This window comes from Eurosta solidaginis, chromosome 4, assembly GCF_040869045.1.
Source record: "Eurosta solidaginis isolate ZX-2024a chromosome 4, ASM4086904v1, whole genome shotgun sequence".
NCBI lineage: Eukaryota > Metazoa > Arthropoda > Insecta > Diptera > Tephritidae > Eurosta > Eurosta solidaginis.
In genome coordinates this window covers 84,882,427-84,906,822 of record NC_090322.1, presented here as the reverse complement: position 1 = coordinate 84,906,822, position 24,396 = coordinate 84,882,427, and the positions used below count along the sequence as shown (strand labels likewise).

General features: G+C 40.7%; 1 long non-coding RNA gene and 1 pseudogene across 1 annotated transcript in view; both read right to left on the bottom strand.

The window, feature by feature from the left end:
- LOC137248040 (uncharacterized) overlaps positions 1-24,396 on the bottom strand; it is a 319,325-nt gene that overhangs the window by 14,080 nt on the left and 280,849 nt on the right. The gene's annotated exons all lie outside the window — the stretch shown is intronic.
- Positions 7,463-8,364, bottom strand: LOC137247635 (ATP-dependent RNA helicase Ddx1-like; annotated as a pseudogene).

The window sequence follows — 24,396 nt, the reverse complement described above, 5'->3', positions numbered from 1 at the left end:
TACACACTAGAACCTTTCAGGATTTTTATCTGTGCTGCATATCACTACATACGCACTAAATCCTCGTCAGGATTTCTATCTATATCACTGTATACACATTAAATCCTCGTCAGGATTTCTATCTGTGGCTTACATAATCCTCGTGAGGATCTCTATAAGTGGTTCATATCACTGGCCACATATTACATTCACGTCAAGATTTACATCTGATTCATTTTTTCGCTTATCACTAAATTCACATAAGATTGTTTTCTGTGTTAACACATACAATCAGTTCAGAGTTTCAATTCGTGTGTTTTTAAAGATTTTACTTATACAACACAATCAAAACAGGATTGATAGCTGGGCTATGTTCAAAAAACGAAACACTATTATAATTTTTGCTGCGGTTGAATACACACCAACGCCACTAAGTCTTTTGCCTTCAAGCTCGACACCTTCAAAGAAACAAAATATTCAGATTAATAAAATCAATGGAGACTTATATTAGATTGGCTGATTCCATAGTGGAGTTTGAGAAAGATTTCAACTCTGCCCCGGCCGAATCCCGGAACAAGCACACCCTTGCACTACTGCAAGAGGAGCTAAAGGCACTATGGAAGAAGACCAAGTCCACATATGAAAGTCTTCTCAGCAATCCTGAGCTGTCCAAAGACGAGCTCAGCTCACTAAGAAAGAAGAATAAAAGTTTCTTCGCATGCTACCTGCAATGCATGTCTGCTGTGGCGGCGGAAGCCGAAGCTATCACCCCACAGCCGGCAAAGGATGAAGCAAAGGATGAAGACTCTTCGCGCCGTGGACATAAAATGCGGCTGCCCTTGTGACACCGATGTATTTAAAGGCGACTACCTTTCCTGGCCAGCCTTTAGAGATATGTTCACGGCGATATACATCCACAATACTGATCTGAAAGATGTCGAGAAATTATGTTATCTAAAACAAAAAACGCAAGGGGAGGCAAAAGAAATAGTGGGCAGGTGCTCATTAACAAACGAGGGTTTTGCAACCGCCTGGTAAAATCTAAGTGACAGGTACGAAAATAAACGTATCCTTGTCAACACACAACTAAAACTTTTTTTTAATCTGACGGCAGTCGAGCAGGAGTGTGGAACTTCAATCAAAAAATTGCAACGGGAGATAAACAATTGCATCTCTGCGCTACAATGTCATAATATTGACATCACAAATTGGGATGCAATCATAACCTACTTATGCTCCACAAAACTCCCTGAATCTACATTGGCTCTTTGGGAACAGAACGAAAGACAGATATCCCGAAATGGGAGGATATGGACAAATTCCTGTCCAATCGCTTCCAGACATTAGAGACGGTTTCTGATCTTAGGGGTAACAAAACTACAAAAGCACCCAAAAGTCAAAATTCGAATTCTAGGGAAAATTCTACAAAACTTGGGGTTTACCAAGCCAGCGTACCAAAATCGGCATGTAAGATGTGCAACAGCACGGAGCACAAATTACGAAATTGCCAAAAATTCCGTAGGTTGTCTACGTCAGGGAAAATCGAGTTTGTAAAAAGCAATAGTTATTGTCTGAATTGTCCGTCGGGTGGACACACCGTGACACGATGCACCAGCCCATTCAACTGCAGCACGTGCCACGCAAGGCACAACACCTTGCTCCATCTCCCGACAGCACAACAAAAGACAACGCTTCAAAGGTGGACTCAAAACGCCAATGACAACACATCTTCAACCTCACAACAGGCTACGGCAAGGATGGAGTCTGATAAAAGACAAGATAGTACTAACAACGTTACGTCGTGTCATGCTAAGACAACAAAAGGGGTGTTATTAGGGACAGCGCGGGTTAATATATTCCACAACGGAGTTAAATTTTCCGCCAGAGCGCTGATAGACTCTGGGTCCGAATGCTCTTTCATAACTGAAAGACTAAAGAAGCGAATAAACCTTCCGTCCAAACGTCTGCATGTGCAAGTGTCAGGAATAAACAATACACCATCTGCACAGGTAAAGGAATCATGTTCGATTAACTTAGGTTCGCTTACAGACCCCTTAGTAAGCATCAATACAGTGGCCCTAGTCCTGTCTCAATTAACAGGGGACCTTACGACTTGCCAAGTGAGCGCAACGACAAGCGTTCTCTGATCTGATTCTCGCGGATAAGAGGTTCTTCATTAATGAACCAGTCGACCTCATACTTGGAGGCGACATTTATCCCCAGATAATACTGAACGGTATACGGAAGGACGTTCTAAATACGCTTCTCGCCCAAGAAACCGTCTTCGGTTGGATTTTAACCGGTCGTGCAGATGCACCTCACCCAACCAATACCCGGGTATCCTTTTTCAATGAAATTAGCCTAGACAAGCAGCTAGCCGCTTTCTGGGAACTTGAAAACGTACCTACAAAAAAGGCCCTGACCGAAGATAATGCCTATTGCGAGGCACTATATAAAAACACAACGGAAAGGAATTCAGATGGAAGATATACCGTCGCCCTTCCATTCAAACACAGCTTCCAAAAAACCATCTGCTTGGGCCCATCTCTCAAGAGCGTCTGCTCTCAGTTCTATCGGAACGAGACACGCCTAGCCAAGACACCGGCCCTACAGACGGAATACGATAGGGTACTGACAGAATACGTCACGTTAGGGCACATGTCTAAGGTGCACACCGTAGTACCACCACAATCAACTGATTGCTATTTCTTACCGCATCAACACTACTTAACAACACTACTCCTTCGATGGGGATTCTACAAGTACGTCTTCAACAGCGACATTGAGAAGATGTACAGGCAAATCTGGATAAAAGAAAACCAAACCCAATACCAAAGAATAGTTTTTCGACTCAAAGCAGAGTACCCTGTCAGCGTGTATGAGCTCAACACGGTAACGTTCGGGGTCAACTGTGCCCCCTATCTAGCGATCAGAACCCTACATCAACTTGCAGATGACGTCGAGGCATCTCTGCCAGCCGCAGCGCACATCTTGCGAAACAGTATGTACGTCGATGACGTCCTTGCAGGGGGCGTAGCATCGAGGCAGCAATCACGGCTCGCGATGAAATCACAGCTGCATTAAAGTCAGCAGGATTCCCTCTGAGGAAATGGCCCTCTAATTGCAGTAGGATACTACAGGGCATACCCAAACCTCACAGGCTTACGGAAGACTTTCTGGAGTTCGAGGACGCGAGCATGGTAACAACCCTAGGCATCCGTTGGAGCGCGCATGCCCACTATTTTTATTTCACAGCGAAACCAATCGAAAACCAGGAAATCTTAAAAAGAAAAAGAGGGCGATCCTATCTGCCATCGCCAAGCTCTTCGACCCTTTAGGCTGGCTTGCTCCAGTTATCATCGTAGCGAAGATATTAATGCAGAACATTTGGCTGGAGGGGACGGATTGGGATGAACCGGTATCCTCAATCACTTTGGATCGGTGGAAAACCTTTATGCAGGAGTACCCCGCCATTAACCAGATTCGTATACCTCGGTGGGTGCACTTCACCCCAACCAACGATATAGAAATTCACGGCTTCTGTGATGCGTCCGAAAAGGCCTACGCGGCTACGGTTTACGTGCGAGCTAAGATCAACGATAGGATCTACGTTAGTCTGCTTATGGCAAAAACAAGGGTGGCACCAGTGAAAACAATTTCATTACCACGATTGGAGTTATGCGGTGCCGTCTTGCTGGCTGAGACTTTGGAAACTGTGATGGAGAACCTGAACTTAGGCACATTTAACATTCACCTATGGACAGATTCGACCATCGTCCTAGCATGGATTCGAAAACCCCCTTGTTCCTGGTCAACATTTGTAGCTCACAGGGTGACAAAAATCGTGGAGAAGGTAGGAACGAAAGCATAGCATCATGTCGAGTCCGCATCAAATCCAGCCGACTTATCCAGCAGAGGACTTCCAGCCACGGACCTAGTCGACAACTCTTTGTGGTGGCAGGGACCGTCTTGGCTGAAAGAAGGCAAAGCGGAATGGCCATCTCAAGGCGAACAGGAGTACCATATAAACATTGAAGAAAAACGAGTACAAGTGCATGCAGCAACGAACCTTAACAATAGCGAGGATATTCTTGATCGGTTTTCCGATCTATCAAGGGCGTTGCGAGTAATCTCCCACATTGTAAGATTCTCGAATAGAACGCGTCCAAAAACGAAAACGTCCTTTAAAGCAGAGTCGCAGCAGATTTCGCCTGACGAAATTAAGGCTACGACTAGCCGCCTCATCAGGATATCCCAAACCAACCACTATGCCGAAGAAATAAGCTCTCTGAGAACTAGGAAACCCATCGCGACCAAAAGCGAGATTCTCTCTCTAGACCCCTTTATCGACGAAGATAATGTACTTCGGGTGGGGGGTCGTCTCAACGCATCCAGAGACGTTCCCGTCGACGAGCGTCACCCAATAATCCTCCCTTACGCCTGCCGACTCACCCGTCTCCTACTCCAGTTTGTCCACACCATTTCCGTACATGGCGGAAACCAACTGATGCTGCGGCTCCTACGCACGCAATACTGGATACCTCGGGTCAAAAACATGATCCGATCCATCATACACAACTGCAAGGCCTGTACGCTATTCCGCAAACGTTCCCCGACGCAACTCATGGGAACCCTCCCTGCGGAACGCACCACCTTTAGCAGGGCATTTACCAACACCGGGGTGGATTTCGCAGGACCGTTTGACATCAAGTCTTAGAGCGGACGAGGATACCGCATGTCTAAGGGTTACGTCTGCCTATTCGTCTGCTTTGCGACCAAGGCGATCCACTTAGAGGCGACTAGCGACCTCAGCACCGCCGCGTTTCTAGCAGCGTTTAGTCGGTTTGTCGCCAGACGAGGATGCCCGAAAAACCTCTACTCCGACAACGGGACGAACATTGTCGGTGCGTCGAGGGCTCTCCGCTCGGAGTTCAAGGCATTCCTCGTTGATGCGCGCGACCAAACTCTCTCGAAATACGCCCACCAAACCCTGACATGGCATTTCATACCAGCCGCTGTTCCTCATATGGGCGGGCTGTGGGAAGCGGGAGTCAAGAGTTTCAAAACACATTTCAAAAAGATCGCATCGGATCATAAATTTACTCTAGAGGAGTTTAGCAACCTTCTGTGTAGGATTTAATCCTGTCTCAACTCCCGACCCCTAAGCCCATCGTCAAATGACCCGTCCAACCTGGAGCCACTTACCCCCGGACACTTCCTAGTCGGGGGCCACCTACTAGCGCCACCCGAGATTGACGTCAGCGAGAATCGCGCTTCACTCGTCAATCGATGGGAAAAACTTAAGGCGCTGCATCAAACCTTCTGCAAACGGTGGAAAACGGAGTATCTCACCGAATTGCAGAAGCGCGTTAAGTGGAAGCATCCACAATCAAACCTTAAACAGGGAGACCTAGTCGTCATTAAGGAGGATAATCTGCCCCCCAACGAATGGAGACTAGGTCGGATAGCCACCCTTCATTATGGCCCTGATAACCGAGTTCGAGTCGTCGAACTGGATACGGCAAGGGGACAAACCACCAGACCAATCACGAAATTGGTTCTATTACCACCCTCCAGTGAGGGAGACTTGTAACTCCCAACCGTTCTAACAAACCCCGTAACCCAGCTCTCGTTCACCCCGAACGAGGCCAACAAACCCCATAACCCAGCTCTCGTTCACCACGAACGAGGCCAATAGAAGACTAAAGCAGATAAACTATTTGCCACCGCATACCCCCTTTTTTATTGTCTGGCACATTACGGCCACAACGCTGGTGCTTAACAACAATGAGAGCAACTACCTATCCACAATTCAAAGAATTCTCCCCCTCAGTGACACCTACTAAAGCCACAACAACGTATAAAAACGCGTCTCTTGTGCTTATTAAAATCTAAAGGGTCTTTTTTTCCAAAAAACAGCAGTCTGTGCAATTCATAATAATGCATACAATCTCACCTGACATCATAATAGTAATTAAAAGTATTTCATTTGAGCAATTACGTTGACAGCCGGCAATTATCATTTTTGCAATTGTTGATCCAAATGGAAATTCCGATATAACAGCAACAAATCTGTCTAGCGATCTATAAGTTATTAAAAAACAAAATCATCAATATACGTAGAGCAACGAGAGTACGGCACAGCCAGCATTACCTTTCTGTCTTCCAAATTCCAAAATGCCACATGACTATTGGTACCTGACCAACTCAACCCCAATCTTGTTTGAATTCATAAGCACCTCATCGAATTTAAAGTTAAGCACACCAATTGTGCCATCTTGATGCCCCACAGCAGCGACATCCAGTGCTGGTGCAGGTTCAATACAAGTGACTTTGTTACCCCACCCAGCCAACGGGCATACCAAATCTACTTTGTACCCCATTAGAATGCGACTCACTTCTGCACCGAAGTCTTCAGTTTTGCATATAACTTATGCGATACCACAACTGCAGGTATTCCAGCTTTTTGCGCGCGTTCAATACCCATAGTAATGTGCGATATGGCTTTAATTTCGCATTCCCTTAAGAGCGCGAGTATTTCATTAACATAAATTCGTGATGGTTTACATAGTTCTTGACCTAATGTTTTACTGCCACTGCTAAATTCACATTCTCTGACAAATCAATGTCTGCCAGTTCTAGCTGTTTTCAACAAAGCATGAAAGCCTGCGCAATGTAGGCTGGAACATAAGTGGTACCCACTACTTAATCTCCTCTTTCTCCCGACTTTGCGCTTCGAATGCAAAATTACTATACAAGTTACTGTCAAAAAAAAAAAAAAACCACCCTCTCCTGCTTGCGGTTGACTCAACGGCTTTGCAATGTTCTTAGCACGGCCTACCCAATTTCAATTGTTTAATTGAAACACGACAGTACCTACAAGTAATATCATGTGTTTGTATGTACATAAATACTCAAAAGCATATAATTTACTTATATGTAGATAGTTGCATACGAAAATATATGCGCTAAAAAAAATAATAATAATAATAAAATACATATATATGCGTCACTGTCCTAGGACATAGCAAACGCTAAGTACATTGGGGTGGTCGGTCGTTCGAACTAAAATTGCTTCAGTCCATCCACTAAAAAGCTCCCTTTCCTCAAGAAAATAAGCAATAAAAGATTCATTTTTAGCGATTCTACAAAAATAAGAAAGCTTTACCCGATGGATTGAAAAGGTTGTATTTTCGCCGACTACTCTAGTGTACCCTAAGGCTTTGCCTGAATTGACAGTCACTGTTCAACATAAATCAATATCAATTTGCATACCAATCAATACCCCTTTGCACTTGCTTCATCATTGCCCTGCCAAGTGAGTAAGTCCTCTCCCCCTTGTTCTCTCCTCCTCCTCTTTCCTTCTTAAACAACACAATCTAATTTCTTTGTTAGTTTAAACGGGAAGTTGTGTGTTTCTTATCATCATTGCCACCAATATCATTGTCACTATTATACGTATTCATTGCCGATAATCGTTGGCTTAATAGATTCCCTGAAACACTCGTAATTTTTCAATTTTATTATAAGTTTGTTCAGCTAATTCACGACTCGGCTCGATAATAATTGCCTGTGGGGCATTAGGTGCTGGCTTATTGGCTGCTGTATTTGTTGCAGGACTAGCAAGCGGATTTGCTTTAGAACGTTCAGCACCCGCTAGGCAAACCGCCACGAAACCATTCTTTGGTGGATACTTAAATTCGCTTTAACAAAATTAAATAACATTTCAGCATTTTTCAACACAACAGCTGGATAAAGTGTTTCATTACGTTGATTTTCAGGTATTCCAAAAGCTACCCCAAGACCTTTGCCATCCTCGGCAAACACAATTTCATTGGCCTGCAAATCAAGAAAACAGCCAATCACGTCATTTTTACCAAATGCTTCCCCATAATCATCAAATTGACGATTATTGGATTTTTTTCCTGTGCCACCAAAGCCATAACCATTACGACATGTACCAAGATCTAGATCGGCTTCCTCAGTAGACCAACCCACACGACAAGGTCTCCGTCAGTGACAGTAGCTTCATAATAGAATTTTCCTTTGCCACGGGCGCCGGTTGTTGCACGGCAACCATGCCATTCTTTAAACTCACGCGATTGACAACGCATTCCATCCGCTGTTACGGCAAGTGCTGCCCCACGATCAAAGAACGACATTGTCCATGGTGCAATAGAGCCACCAGCAGCAACAGTTTTGGTAACTCTTCCCTCCCCTAAATCGCGTAATGTTTCCCACACTATTTGCAAAATAGGTAAACAGAAAGCTCCTGTTTTACCAGAACCAGTTTTGGCGGCCATAAGTACATCGCGGTATTGCTTCAGCCTGTACATCGGTCGGCAAGGTCCATTCCATTTCTTCGATTGCCTTGACAATTTCCGGTAAAATACAAAATTTTTCAAAGGCAGTCATTTTCGGATACAAAAATTTTCACTATGGTGCTAAAGCCGCTGGACAAAATGTCAAATATGTAGAGAGACGGAGAGGCTAACGAGCACGAATTCAAGCCAATAAAATTAAAGGGTATAGTACGAACACCCACGCAAATAGCGTGGCCGCACAAAATGGTTATACTACTCGCCACCATCAGCATTATTACGCCGCCGACTACCTGTTTTACGTCCCCGTTTGGCGTGCCATCAGTGGTAACTGTGCCTCTGCGTGTACCACGTTTACGTTTACTACGACTACCATAGGATTCGTCGAAGTCATTGTCCGATTCAAAATCCTCTTCGAAGTCATCCACATGATGATAATGTGACATATCAATATCTTCATGGAACCAATCTTTTTCAGCGTTGGCGTGTGAGTCTTTGCTATCGTTAACGCCTGAAACACTCATCGAATTACCATCAGCAGCAACAATTGCTGCACTCTGCCGATGCATTGCCCGTTGCTTGATGATAAGGTGCGCACGATATTGATACGCTCTATAACTGTGATGATTTAGTAAGTACTGCCGCTTTGGCTTACGCCAACGTGCCGATGGATACGTTTATATTTGCCCACCACGAAATCCGGGCATTCGTTGCCGTTGTTTCATGAATAGAGCACAATGGGTCTGTGCGCCACCGGCCTGTGGATCCGAAAATGGTATACGTCGGCGTTCGACGTTCCATACATAACCGTATATTAAAATTTTCGCTAGGTTTTAGAATTTCCCTATAAGCCGAATCGTTGAGGAAATTCTGTATTTTCCCGAATTTATTGGAGCGTGCTCTTGCGAAGGATTAGTAATCAGCTGAAACGACAAAAAAAAAAGAGAATAAGAAATTAGAAAATGTTACAAAATTATAAAAAGGGAACGATACTTATACTCACCCATCACACGTCTTTTTCATAATGAAAATTCATTCAAAATGTCTGTACACTCATTTCCATGAATGAATGACATTTTGAATGAACGAAACAAGGTTGCCACTCGATGACATTTGCTCTTTTCGGTTCTTACGCAGTAAGCATATTGCGCGCGATCCAAAGGGTATCACAACTCGGATCCATGAGATCCAACACACCCGAGCGTTAGCACGTGAACAAAAATCAGAATACATATATAATCGCGAAAATATAGACCTAAATAAGGAGGCGCGCTCTGGTTTGTTTTTCATGGGCTTCCTTTTATCAAAAACAAAAAAAAAACAAGTAAGGAAGGTTAAGTTCGGGTGTAACCGAACATTACATACTCAGTTGAGAGCTATGGTGACAACATAAGGGAAAATAACCATGTAGGAAAATGAACCAAGGGAAACCCTGGAATGTGTTTGTATGACATGTGTATCAAATGAAAGGCATTAAAGAGTATTTTATGAGGGAGTGGGCCATAGTTCTATAGGTGGACGCCATTTAGGGATATAGCCATAAAGGTGGATCAGGTTGACTCTAGAATGCGTTTGTACGATATGGGTATGAAATGAAAGGTGTTAATGAGTATTTTAAAAGGGAGTAATCCTTAGTTCCATAGGTGGACGCCGTTTCGAGATACCGCCATAAAGGTGGACCAGGGGTGACCCTAGAATTGGTTTGTACAATATGGGTATCAAAAGAAAGGTGTTAACGAGTATTTTAAAAGGGAGTAATCCTTAGTTCCATAGGTGGACGCCCTTTTCGAGATATCGCCATAAAGGTGGACCAGGGGTGACCCTAGAATTTGTTTGTACGATATGGGTATCAAATTAAAGGTATTAAGGAGGGTTTTAAAAGGGAGTGGTGGTAGTTGTATAGGTGGTCGCCTTTTCGAGATATCGCCATAAAGGTGGACCAGGGGTGACTCTAGAATGCGTTTGTACGATATGGATATCAAATGAAAGGTGTTAATGAGTATTTTAAAAGGGAGTAATCCTTAGTTCCACAGGTAGACGCCGTTTCGAGATATCGCCACAAAGGTGGACCAGGTGTGACCCTAGAATTTGTTTGTACAATATTGGTATCAAAAGAAAGGTGTTAATGAGTATTTTAAAAGGGAGTGATGCTTAGTTCCACAGGTGGACGCCGTTTCGAGATATCGCCATAAAGGTGGACCAGGGTTGACCCTAGAATTTGTTTGTACGATATGGGTATCAAATTAAAGGTATTAATGAGGGTTTTAAAAGGGAGAGGTGGTAGTTGTATAGGTGGTCGCCTTTTCGAGATATCGCCATAAAGGTGGACCAGGGGTGACTCTAGAATGCGTTTGTACGATATGGTTATCAAATGAAAGGTGTTAATGAGTATTTTAAAAGGGAGTAATCCTTAGTTCCACAGGTAGACGCCGTTTCGAGATATCGCCACAAAGGTGGACCAGGTGTGACCCTAGAATTTGTTTGTACAATATGGGTATCAAAAGAAAGGTGTTAATGGGTATTTGAAAAGGGAGTGATGCTTAGTTCCAGAAGTGGACACCGTTTCGAGATATCGCCATAAAGGTGGACCAGGTGTGACCCTAGAATTTGTTTGTACGATATGGGTATCAAATTAAAGGTATTAATGAGGGTTTTAAAAGGGAGAGGTGGTAGTTGTATAGGTGGTCGCCTTTTCGAGATATCGCCATAAAGGTGGACCAGGGGTGACTCTAGAATGCGTTTGTACGATATGGTTATCAAATGAAAGGTGTTAATGAGTATTTTAAAAGGGAGTTATCCTTAGTTCCATAGGTGGACGCCGTTTCGAGATATCGCCACAAAAGTGGACCAGGGGTGACCCTAGAATTTGTTTGTACAATATGGGCATCAAACGAATGGTGTTAATGAGTATTTTAAAAGGGAGTGGGCCTTAGTTCTATAGGTGCACGCCGTTTCGAAATATCGCCATAAAGGTGGACCATGGGTGACTCTAGAATGTGTTTGTACGATATGGGTATCAAATTAAAGGTATTAATGAGGGTTTTAAAAGGGAGTGGTGGTTGTTGTATAGGTGGTCGCCTTTTCGAGATATCGCCATAAAGGTGGACCAGGGTGACTCTAGAATGCGTTTGTACGATATGGGTATCAAATGAAAGGTGTTAATGAGTATTTTAAAAGGGAGTAATCCTTAGTTCCATAGGTGGACGCCGTTTCGAGATACCGCCATAAAGGTGGACCAGGGGTGACCCTAGAATTTGTTTGTACAATATGGGTATCAAAAGAAAGGTGTTAATGAGTATTTTAAAAGGGAGTAATCCTTAGTTACATAGGTGGACGCCGTTTCGAGATATCGGCATAAAGGTGGACCAGGGGTGACCGTAGAATTTGTTTGTACAATATGGGTATCAAAAGAAAGGTGTTAATGAGTATTTTAAAAGGGAGTGGGCCTTAGTTCTATAGGTGGACGCCGTTTCGAAATATCGCCATAAAGGTGGTCCAGGGTGACTCTAGAATGTGTTTGTACGATATGGGTATCAAATTAAAGGTATTAATGAGAGTTTTAAAAGGGAGTGGTGGTAGTTGTATATGTGAAGGCGTTTTCCAGATCGCGACCAAAATGTGAACCAGGGTGACACAGAACATCATCTGTTGGATACCGCTAATTTATTTATATATGTAATACCTGCCAAGATTTTAAGGGTTTTTTATTTCGCCCTGCGGAACTTTTTCATTTTCTTCTACTTAATATGGTAGGTGTCACAACCATTTTATAAAGTTTTTTCTAAAGTTATATTTCGTGTCAATAAACCAATCCAATTACCTCACCATGTTTCATTCCTTTTTTCGTATTTGGTATAGAATTATGGCATTTTTTTCATTTTTCGTAATTTTCGATATCGAAAAAGTGGGCGTGGTCATTGTCGGATTTCGTTCATTTTTCATACCAAAATAAAGTGAGTTCAAGTAAGTACGTGAACTAAGTTCATTAAAGATCGTGTTAACGGCCATGCGGACGACTGTGTATAAAAACTGGGCGTGGCATAAACCGATTTCGCCCGTTTTCACAGAAAACAGTTAACATCATAAAATCTATGCCCCTACCAAATTTCAAAAGGATTGGTTAATTTTTGTTCGACTTATGGCGTTAAAAGTATCCTAGACAAATTAAATGAAAAAGGGCGGAGCCACGCCCATTTTGAAATTTTCATTTATTTTTGTATTTTGTTGCACCATGTCATTATTGGAGTTTAATGTTGACATAATTTACTTATATACTGTAAAGATATTAAATTTTTTGTTAAAATTTTACTTTAAAAAAATTTTTTTTTAAATTATCTTCTTTTAAAAGTGGGCGGTGCCACGCCCATTGTCCAAAATTTTACTAATTTTCTATTCTGCGTCATAAATTCAACTCATCTACCAAGTTTCGTCGCTTTATCTGTATTTGGTAATGAATTATCGCACTTTTTCGGTTTTACGAAATTTTCGATATCGAAAAAGTGGGCGTGGTTATAGTCCGATATTGTTCATTTTAAATAGTGATCTGAGATGAGTGCTCAGGAACCTACATACCAAATTTCATGAAGTTACCTCAAAATTTACTCAAGTTATCGTGTTAACGGCCATGCGGAAGGACAGACGGACGACTGTGTATAAAAACTGGGCGTGGCATCAACCGATTTCGCCCGTTTTCACAGAAAACAGTTAACATCATAAAATCTATGCCACTACCAAATTTCAAAAGGATTGGTTAATTTTTGTTCGACTTATGGCGTTAAAAGTATCCTAGACAAATTAAATGAAAAAGGGCGGAGCCACGCCCATTTTGAAATTTTCTTTTATTTTTGTATTTTGTTGCACCATGTCATTACTGGAGTTGAATGTTGACATAATTTACTTATATACTGTAAAGATATTAAATTTTTTGTTAAAATTTTACTTTAAAAAAAATTTTTTTTTAAAAGTGGGCGTGGCCCTTCTCCGATTTTGCTAATTTTTATTAGGCGTACATATAGTAATAGGAGTAACGTCCCTGCCAAATTTCATCATGATATCTTCAACGACTGACAAATTACAGCTTGCAAAAGTTATAAATTACCTTCTTTTAAAAGTGGGCGGTGCCACGCCCATTGTCCAAAATTTTACTAATTTTCTATTCTGCGTCATAAGTTCAACTCATCTACCAAGTTTCGTCGCTTTATCTGTCTTTGGTAATGAATTATCGCACTTTTTCGGTTTTACGAAATTTTCGATATCGAAAAAGTGGGCGTGGTTATAGTCCGATATCGTTCATTTTAAATAGCGATCTGAGATGAGTGCTCAGGAACCTACGTACCAAATTTCATCAAGTTACCTCAAAATTTACTCAAGTTATCGTGTTAACGGACGGACGGACGGACGGACGGACATGGCTCAATCAAATTTTTTTTCGATCCTGATTATTTTGATATATGGAAGTCTATATCTATCTCGATTCCTTTATATATGTACAACCAACCGTTATCCAATCAAACTTAATATACTCTGTGAGCTCTGCTCAACTGAGTATAATAAACACAATAGTTATTTTCCTTAAATCAGTTTCCATTACTATTTTTATTAGGAAAAACTAAGTTTTCTTTTAACTCCAACTTAGTTTTAGACGGTTCCCTGAACTATAAAGAAATAACGTCCGAATTATATCCGACCGTGAAATTTCCAAGCCTTTTCCAGTTTTTATTAGCCTAAACTTAACTGTGGAAAAGCGAATTGGAGATTACAATACAATTTTCAAGATTAATAAAATAAATAAAGGCAAGTTCAGGAACCTTTATGAAATAGTAATTCCACCAAAAATGAACTTTATGAGAAAAACCACACAAAAAAATGAAACCTTTCAGAAGTCAGGTCGCGTCAGAACTCAGACCTAAACTAAAACTAAACCTAACAATGGTTCAACCACTACACGTCACTACATCGGCAAAATAACTTAACCAGATTATTCATCCCAAATAAACCCTTAACCCGAGTACGCCAACCACAAGCTCGACCAGTTAAGCTTCTAGTCTCCAACCATACGCCACCCAACCCCCTGGAGTCAAAACAAGTAATAACAAATTCCCGTTCCAGAATGACGGGCTTCTCATTCAAACGCAACAAGACGGAGCAATGCGTTGACTCCTTCACCGTCTCCTGCCGTTTGTGCCAGAAGGATCACGGCATACGACTATGCCCGCTGTACAGGAGAATGTCGGCAGAAGAACGCCTCCGGGCCGTCCTTATACACCGGCACTGCCCCAATTGCCTATCGCCGTTCCATCGGTTAGAGATATGCCCTAGCAGCGACCGTTGCCATCGCTGCCGTGAACCACACCACACTACGCTGCACATAGAGGATGAGCAACCGCAGCCACGCCTTACCCACCACGACGAGCACGACGAGGAAGCAAGCGCCGACGAAGTGCTCTCTATTCATATCACGGAGGACACCCGAACATGGGCACAACAAGTAGCAGATGAGGAGGAAGAGATGGAGGAGATCGCCCGAAGTGCCGCAGCCTTAGCCATCGCCCCAACGACCAGTGGAGAAGCACGATCCTTCCGACCACTGCTTCAGCATGAGAAGCAGAAAAGCAATCAGAGACACATGGAACACGGGGATGGCGCGGAGACACGTCCTTTCCGCCCATCGCGCGCAATGCCAGTAGGCGCCGGGGCGGCGCGGAGCCGCGTCCGTTCCGCTCGACCCGTCGCTCCACTGGCAGAGCGGCCCCGTACCCACCATGCAAGGCGGGTACCACAACCACCCTCGCGCGCCAAACAACAACCCCATCCGGCTTCCGAAGTGGTCGACTCCGGGACAATTTAGCGGCACCGACTATAACTCGAGCATTGATCGCCATCGCGCTGACAGCCATAGTCCGAATTGAGGCAGGAGGCCGTTTACACCTGGTCCGCGCACTGTTAGATGCCTGCGCTCCCACCAGCATTATCGATGCCAATTTGTGCAAGGATCTACACCTGGAGCGTAACAATACCGCACGTCTTTCGAGGTGCACCGTTGTTCTTCGAGGGAAGTATGGGGTGGCGGAAAAGATCACGACTCAAGCCACCGTAATAGCAATATATGCCAGGTTAAACCCCACGGCAAATCTGGACCCGTCGGTAGCGGCCCCATTCCAGTTCATGAAGCTGGCCGATCCGACGTTTTACCGATCGTCGCCAGTGTTGCTCGCTTTGGGCGCCGACGTCTACGCCAGTATTATGGTCGGCGGCACACCCCCGTCGACTGTCGGCGGGCTCCTCACCCAAGCCACAATATTCGGCCTCGTCGTGTCCGGAGCCCACCCACTATAAAAACTTTAACTATACCACAAGGTGCATTTTAAACCAAGCAACCCCACGTACTTGAACACTAACACTTTTCTCTTTCATCCACAGCTCAGCGAGGCTGCAGTATTCAAAGCACGGATGTCCAACGGAGATCGCACTTACGATCCACCTATACATACATACCATATTTTTTAAATTTATTTAAAAATTTTGATTTTGGCGACCTTTTTGTTAACTAATCACTTTTTTTCTAGCTGGCTTGAGGTCTGAGTTGAAATAAAAACACAAGGGTTTTTTATATATTACCAATATATTTCGATTACACTTTAAACTCCACGTCAAGTGATGCACACGTGTAAAAAAATTGTTCACCCCGAAGACGATTACCGTGTGTAATCGAAATATATTGGTAATATATAAAAAACCCTTGTGTTTTTATTTCAACTCAGACCTCAAGCCAGCTAGAAAAAAGTGATTAAATTTATTTAGTTTATCCCGCCTTGGGAAGGTTGCTGGCGTACTCACCGAGTTTCAAGTTGCTCGCCGCAAGGGGGCCGGCATGTTTAGGCCACCAGCCTAAATATTTTCGGACCACCCTAACACGCACATTAGTTATTTATTTATTATTATTACCGGTAACGGCTAACTCCAGCCGAAAGCTAACTTTGAAGGGGAAAAACTCAACGAAAGTTAGCTATCGGCAGGTGCCGCAGACTTGTTCGCGGTCTTGATCCTTCTTTTCTATTTTGGAACGTTCACGAGCCAGCAGCTATCTCACAGGTGAGTTATCATATTACGTATCTTTTCATAGTTTGTGCATATAATTTACGCTATAATCGCACTTTACTATTGTGATTCCCTTTAATAATTGCGATTATAACATTAGAATTTGCACTTGGCAATTGTCTGGCAATCAGCCACCAATATTTCTATTTTTAATTGTAATTTATCCAACAATTTGCGGTCGTCATAGTATTAACATTTGCCGTGCACGAATGTGTAATTAACAACTTTAAGAACATTGAATTTTCGAATTGGTTTGTGAAGCAATTCCTTTTTTGATAATAAATAAAGCTGAGAATTTATATTGTTTATAACGTGAAATAAATTTGTTGTTGCTCGTTACTAATTCTTCCTTTTTTATTTCTTTTATTTGCGTGCGATCGCGCCCCACGACACGGGAGCCACATTCCCCCCGCAAAAACCTATTGTATATTTTTCTTTTCACTTTGGAATTAAACATTTTTTTATAACGAGGAAATCCTCTTTTGCGTTCTTCTTTATTTATTTCGAGTGACCCATCCATTCCGAGATCGACCCGTGTGCGCCTACCCACTGCCGGTTTCAGACGCACCCAGGCAGAAAACTTAGATAATAAAGGCCTGAAAGAGAAGGAAATTAGAGCTCTTATACCAAGAAATATGTTACAAACTGTAGGAGTAGTTACTCAAATTCCATTGGAATTTACGAATACTGATATCATGGAAAATATTGAATCACAACTTAAAATTATGGAGATTTCTGGAATTACAAGGAGAGATCCAAATAATTCAGAGCAATTTTTACCAACGTATGCTGTAAGTATTATTTTTGAAGGAAGTGAGTTGCAGGAATTCATTAATAAAATTGTTTATGTTAATAACCGTATTTTTGGATATCCAGTGAAAGCAACAAATGGATGTACCATATATGTTCATATAACATTAATAACAATAACTTCATGGGCATGTAGATCCAATTAACAGCATTTTTTCACAATATAAACAAATGGCACTGTTCTTATTTTCACTTGTTTGTAAAATTGTAGCTTTTTAATTTTTGACGTTAATTTAATAATCTACAAACATATTTTGTGAATAATTTTTCGATGTTTGCTTCATTCAATTCTGATATGCAAATAATCAACTTTTATATTCCAGTATCCGGACATACAGATATCCGGATTTTGCGTTTACGTATCCGGATAGCCGAACAGCGGAAAATCCGGATGTAGTTCACATCCCTAATCTCAGAATAGATGCATCATTTGTGAGTAGCTAGGAGGATGTGAAAACAAATGCAATAATGATACAAATAAATGCATCTTATGTGCTTTAGATAACAGAAATTGTCAAAAATAGCTTAATGAGAAGAAAATTACTAAAATAATGACTTGGAAACATTTTTTCAGGAGAGAAGCCAATGAAACATATGGACATGCAATAAAAAATATCAGTCAACTTTCAGTATTGGAGGATCTTAATTATTTGGATTCTAATATTCAAAATTTTGATGGAACTTTTAAAAAATCTTTAATAAATAAGAAATACATAGAATTATCTAATAAAATGCAACAAAATGTACAAAGACTAGAAACCTCAGATAGAAAGAAAATAGAGTCTTCTCAAATTGTTTTCAGAACAACCAATTGGACAGAGTTCGGGAAATTGAAGAACTTATAACTTTGCTAATTAAAAAATTAAAAATTAATGAAGATGAACCTTTGGTTAAACTAATTTCAAACATTTGTAAGCAGGGTGTTAATAGTAGACTTTGTTTTTCTTCGTTTTTTAATAATGGCACTAAAATCTAAAAAATCCTCCAGTATAATATTCAAAGTCTTAAAGCTAATAAAAGTTATGTTGATATTTTTAGTAACAAGTATGACATAGACATTGTTTGTCTACAAGAAATTTTCTCGCATAATGAACAAGTTATTAATCATAATCCTATAAACTTTAATTTAATTAAAGAACAATATCTGATGGATATGCAGGTGTGGCTATTGGTTTTAAAAAATTGCTTAAGAAACCAAGCGGTCCAAAGTGAAATCCTTTAATTCCAAAGGAAAAGGAGTTTATATTTGTAAATAACAACTAAGTTGAAAAATACTAAAGATTTATCCCTCAGCGTAAGTAAATCTTTGTCGCTTTATTTTATCTTTTGTAATTACAAGCCAAAATGGAGGCACTACAAATTACGACAAGCAACTTGACGGGCGCTGTCAACGCATTTTGGATACTTGCAATCCCGGCTTTCCCTCTTGGAAGGTGAAGCTAACTAGGTAACTGAAGAAGAACCGCGAGCTATTCCAACGTAGGCGGACCTGAAAGATATTCCAAGGTTGCCAGATGCTGTTAAAGACCTCCAAACATTTGGCAGCAACTCAGTTGCGATATGTTTCGTGGGTGGACTCAGTGGAGAGCATCTTGTCCGATTTTTAAATAGTAAAAAGTAAGCCTATATATGGCTGTTCTATAGCGCATACGCAATAAGGTACGAGGAGCATCCGATGAGGTTGTATCGTGCGTGCTTTCCGCAAGTTCATGGAATCCGCCTCGGCTCGCTGCTTCCTGCCGGTAGAATCCCCGAAATTCGGCCTCACTATCCGGTGGAGGCCGCAAATTTAGCGAGAGAACGTGACCTTATAAGACAGCTCGATCCCGGCGACCCCGAAATAGGGGATATAACGCATCAGATTGCTTGCGGATGAACACAAGCGGGCGAAATGGGAGAAGAACCTAAGCGGTTGTAACCTCTCTGCCGGTGTAGGTAAGCTTGTATATCAGCAGAAGCTGAATGTTAGGAAAAAACATATGGGATACTAGCAACAAACCAAATATAATGTGACTCTATCACGGAAAATGAAAGCGTATACTAGACGTACTAAGGAACGCTGTATCCTGCAGTGCATATATCTTAATATTAATAGTATTGTATCAAATAAAGTAGAACTAGAACGTCTTATCGATGTTAAACAACCAGCCTTAGTAGTGTGCTCCGAAACTTGTACAACAGATAATATAATGGACTCCGAGTTAAATATTTCTACATATAAATTAATCCGTTGTTATTTACATAGTAGGCACACGGGTGGTGTGTTATTTTATATACATGAACAAGTAGAATTCAACGTTGTATGCAATAAGTCTTTCGACATGAACATATGGTGTATTATTATAAAAAGGGCGTTACAAAGTGCCAATTTGGAGTAATCTATCACTAGTCTAGTAGCAGCGATGCAGATTTTGTTAAATATTTAAATGAGATTGCCACAGAGCACCTTAAAGATTCGGATAATAATCTAATTATTGGGGACTTTAATATAAACATGAATATACCATCCACGTACTCTAACCAGCTTACAAGTGTGTTTGCACAAATGGCCATGATACAAAGAATTGATTTTAACACGAGAATAACGGAGCACTCAGCTGCAAAAATTGACCTACTATTTGCCAATAATGACCAGATCAAAATTGAATGTGCCAGCGAATATAAAATATCAGATCATGAGACAATCTGCTTTCAAATACCTACTTCAAAATATTGCAGAATGAGAAAATATGCTAATGACGTCTGTTGGGAGAACTACAGCGCAGAGAACCTGATAAATCTGCTGCGGATATGTGATATAAGTTCTATATCTAATATAGTAATAGAAAGTAGGGTTCAGGCTTTGAATGATATCTTGTCTGAAGCCATGCAAACGTTGACATACGAGAAGAGGATTTCGAAATAAGTGGTACGACCGTGAACTAACAGTACTACATAAAAGAAAATTTGAATTATATAAAATTACGATTAGCACAGGTCATTGGGATGATTATAATGCCGTTAAAAAATATATAAAAACAATCTAATACTTAAAAAGAAAAAATACATGGAAGATCAAGTGATTATTAATGAAGGAAATATGAAATCCATGTGGAAATGTTTGAAAGATGCCTTGGAACTTGCAGACAATAAAGAGCATATTAAAAAAATAGTATTTAACGGTGAATGTCTAGAAAATAGCAACGATATAGCTAATGTCTTGAATTTTTATTTTGTTCAGAGCATAATCTAAATCAATGGTAGTATTGAAACAATTGAACTTGATGAAAGTGAAACAACCAACTCGGTAGCAACATTTGAGCTCACCAGTATCGAGTTAGAAGATATAATGAACATCACAAAATCTTTTAAAAACAAATATGGCGGTCAGAGGGTGCTATCAAGGACTCTATGGTGTACATTGTACACTTATATAAGGACATTATAAACAAATCGCTTGATAGTGGCATTGTTCCCAGCTGCTGGAAGATATCCACAATAATACCCTGCAGTCAAAACAACTAGTTGTATACAAGAAGAATACTAGTTTGCCAAAAATCTCAACTAGTATGAGTTCTGTCTTTTTTCCATATTACCAACTGGTATTTTTAACACGGCGATGTCCTACGAAATATCAATTGCCAGCCTCTGCATCAGCATCATACCAATTGACAAACTAGTCATTATATACACCAACATCATACCAGATGACATACTAGTCAGCATACCCATCAGACTCATACCAATTAACATACTAGTCAGCCTTTGCGCCAGCATTATACCAGATGTCATACTAGTTATTATATACACCATTTCCGTTTAATGCCCTTTTAAGCTATGAAGTCGTTTTCACATGATTAGGTCAGCTAACAAAATTGTACCCCCCTAATGTAACTTTAAAATTTATCACTTCAATACATTATACTTTGGAATAAATTTTAATAAAAATACGTACATATATATGAAAACTAAAAAGTAATGGAATAACACACGAATGTGACGCAATCTCAGGACGCAGGGCTAAGTTTATGAGTTCACCAGAACATTCCCACATTAAATCCCTCAAGCCAAGAGAACTGTTAGGGTTCATCATGGAAGTCGGATGGGATGAGGTGCTGACCAAAGGTCGCAGTGCAATCCTCAATAAATTATCTATCTATCTAACGGAGAAGGGACGAACCAGTAGTGTTTGACTGGTTAAAACAGGCCAAGCTGCACTATCGCCGTCCTGTTATGAGTGTTAATGGAGTTCAGAATGGTGGTAGTGATATGCACTTTACGGAAGTCATGCTTATGGTTGGATAACCGAACAATTTCATTTAATTGAGGAAATCATAACGGCTTTAAACGTTTTCGTTACTGACTAAAGGGATAATATCGGTAGATACTGGTTGGATTTCCGGTCTTTCTCTGTTATTCTGGAAAGGCATAGACTTTTAATGAAAAAATGTCCTAGGCTACTGATGCCCTCGTGGCACAGGTGTTTTGGCATCGGTATAGGTCTTTCGTCTGGGACTATTGATATGGATGGCTTGGCCTTTTCAATAACTTCTTTAACCTCTGTTGAGGTAACGGTGAGGGTTGACTCGTCATGCTTTTGTTTATGTGCCCGTTGATTTGGACGATATCTAGCATTGTCAACTGAAGTATGCATTGCAAATTGGATACAGAAAGCACTCGGGCATTTACTCGATCCGGCAGACGAAATTCTAGTCAAATGAATTATTTAAATACTAACTAGTATTAATAACGCCACAAAATTATAGCTAATGAACCATTCTAAAACTGACCAGTATGATGAACGCCACACAATTCTAGTCAATTAACTACTCGTACACTAACTAGTATGAATAACACCACAAAATTATAGTCAATGAACTATTCAAAAGCTGACTAGTATGAATAAACCCACAAAATTCTAGTCAATGAACTAGAATGTTTGCTGACTACTTTGGCTTTTGACTGCAGGGTACCAGTGGCAAAAGTAAAAAATACAATGAAACCTGACGAGCTGCGTCCGATTAATACCCTACCTATTTTATTTATTTTTTTTTTATTGATGAACAAATTATGGAAACAGTGGTGAAAAAGCAACCAGTAACAAACCTAGACGATCATAATGTAATCATACCAGAGCAATCAGGCTTCAGGAAAGGCCTTTTCCTACGAAACAGCATTGAACATGGTAATTGCAGAGTGGAAAGAGGCTGTTGCTGATAAAAGGGTAGTAGTATCTTGCTTCTTAGACTTAAAGAGGGCGTTTGAAAAAATTTACCGAAATGAATTGCTGAAGTTAATGAATAAAATTGGGATCAAGGGAAAAACTTTGGAATGGTTTCGTAGTTACCTGAGTAACTGAAAGCAGAGGACGGTAGTTAGAGACGCAGTTTCATCGGTTGTTGATGTTAACATTGGGCTGCCGCAAGGCTCAGAACTTGCTCCGATATTGTTTATAATTTACATCAATGATATAAAAACTTGTTTGAGATATTGTAAAATAAGTCTTTTTGCCGCTGATGCATTAGTTGGCATTAGTAACAAAAATGTAGATTGCGCTGTCATGAAAATACAAGAAGACAGTGGCTGTGCAGCAGAAAGCTAAAACTTAATATTGATACAACTAAGTATATGATATTTCACAAGAACCATAATAACTTAATCCAATCTAGTCTGAAAATAAAAACCAATGCAATTGCAAGAGTAGATCAAATGAAGTACCTAGGTGCAATAATTGATGAGAAACTAAGTTTCACAGAACATATGAATCATTTAGAGAAGAAAATTGCACAGAAAATAGGATTTATGCATCGAACATGTAAGCATTTTAGCCAACATCACAAAATATTAGTATATAGATCAATTGTAGAACTTCATTTTATTTACTGCCCAACAACACTACTAGTAACAAATGATACGTTAATTAATAAGCTCCAAATACAGCAAAACAAAGCAATGAGTTTGATACTAAAATGCTCTTATAGAACATCAAAAATTATTATGCTTCCTATGTTAAATTGGCTATTAAACAATTAATCTGTTATTACTCTTTGAAGTTTATACATTACATAACACAGGGAATGTTACCAAATAATCTGAGTGATAGGATACAGTACAATCATGAGATCCATAAATGGAACTAGGAGTAGCAGAAATTTAAGATTGCCCAAAGTAAGAACCGAGTTCGCAAAAAAGACCTTAGAATACGGGGGCTATAAAATGTATAATGAACTACCAGCAGAGATAAAAGACTGTAAAAACGTTGTTAAGTTTAAAGAAAAACTATTTCTATATTGTAAAAATTGAAATATGTAATAATAGTTAAACAATGAATTTACTCATTTTTTTAATGAAATAGTTTTAAGAAACAATTATGAATTTATAAATTGTACTATACAATGAATTAGACTTTTTTGGCCGTAATAAATAAAATAATAATAATAATAATAATAATAATGACTGCACAATAATGGCCACGGGCCCAGGCCCACAAATCGATGAGCTTTGCAACAGAATAAACGGCTACCTCCCTGATCTCTCCAGTTTTTTCGCCTTGCGAAACCTGGAATTATCACCGACTAAATCCTCCGCGACCTTATTTGCAACATGGACATCCCAAATGTCGACCATTTTGAACATCCACGTCGATGGCACTACGCTGCCGACTGTCCTACACCCCAAAATCTTGGGTGTGACGTTTGATCAGGATCTACATTTTGGTAAGCATGCAGCCGCAATTGTACCGAAGATCCAGAGCCGTAATAAAATCCTCAAATCTCTTGCTGGCAATACTTGGGGAAAAGACAAAGGAACGCTCATTACCACCTACAAAGCAATTGGCCAGCCGATTGCATGCTACGCGTCCCCTATATGGTCGCCAAGCCTAAAAACTACTCACTGGAAGAAGCTATAGGCCCGCCAAAGCACTGCTCTCAGAATCGCCACGGGTTGTCTTCTTATTTCCCATCAGGGAGAGAAATGAGATGCTAACCAAACAGTTCCTGCTGAATACCCAGAAGCCTGGGCATCCCAACAGACATCTGATTGATGAGCAACGCCCAGGGGCTTAAGTAGTCATCTCCGTATGCATTATGAGGAAATACTGCACCTGAGAACTTAGCCGTATTAAGCAAAAAAACACAAGCAAGTCCTCAGTGAATTCCACAAACAGGCGGCGGACCTTTATGCCAGGAATTGCCCGGTGAATCCATTA